The 718-nt window shown below is 42.3% G+C and overlaps 1 protein-coding gene across 1 annotated transcript in view; it reads right to left on the minus strand.

The window, feature by feature from the left end:
- The window catches only part of LOC107595016 (tripartite motif-containing protein 46-like), a 13,698-nt gene extending 13,394 nt beyond the window's left edge, over window positions 1-304 (minus strand). Inside the window, exon 1 of the mRNA XM_016285285.1 lies at window positions 220-304. The gene's annotated coding sequence lies outside the window, so the exon portion shown is untranslated. The remainder of the gene's footprint in view (window positions 1-219) is intronic.
- Window positions 305-718: the final 414 nt, after the last annotated feature.

The raw sequence follows: 718 nt of genomic DNA on the forward strand, positions 1-718 counted from the left end.
TTTTTGCTTCAATTCAAATGCAAAGAAAATGCTGGCACACTCATCCTAGCAGACAGATGCGCGGCTAGTTTAGCTGGTTAGCAAGAATATCTTGAAGCCTGCCTGCCATAAACCCCTCTAAACCAGCCTGGGAGACAGTGTTCAGCTTCTGGTCATTATTTTGCCCACAGCTGACAGCATATACATTTCATTTAGTCAATAAGCCATTCAAATAATTACATTCGCCTATCCGTCTTTTTTCCACGTGCCCCTCACGCAGTGGTTTCCCACAGAGGCTCTCGAGGCCTCCGCGCTCTTGCATCCCGTCTCTATGGCAACATGCATCCTGTCATAAGGCCTTTTACCTTTTCTTGGATTTAAAAAGGCTTCTCTGTTTTTCCTTCAAGTCATTAAAAAATTGATCTGACATGCGTCAATACGGTTCTGAGGTAGGCCGGTATTCAATCTTGAATTAACGGTGAAATAAACACGCGTACTATTCTGTTATATAGCTATTAGGCCTACGCGAGTGAAAGCAAATGCATCATATAATAGCAGAGGAAAATCAGCCGTGGCCTACATGCGTGTCAGTAAGAAGAAAAGGATGAAAAATGCAGCTACTCGGTTTCTGCTTACAGGTGTTTCCCCCTACATTCCGAGGAAATGATATGCATGCTCTCAATAAAGAATGGGGTGTTTATTTATTTTAACGCTATCTTACATTTGGCTATGAAAAACA

The sequence above is a fragment of the Sinocyclocheilus grahami genome, unplaced genomic scaffold (assembly GCF_001515645.1).
Source record: "Sinocyclocheilus grahami isolate Dianchi unplaced genomic scaffold, SAMN03320097.WGS_v1.1 scaffold11.1, whole genome shotgun sequence".
Classification (NCBI taxonomy): Eukaryota; Metazoa; Chordata; class Actinopteri; order Cypriniformes; family Cyprinidae; genus Sinocyclocheilus; species Sinocyclocheilus grahami.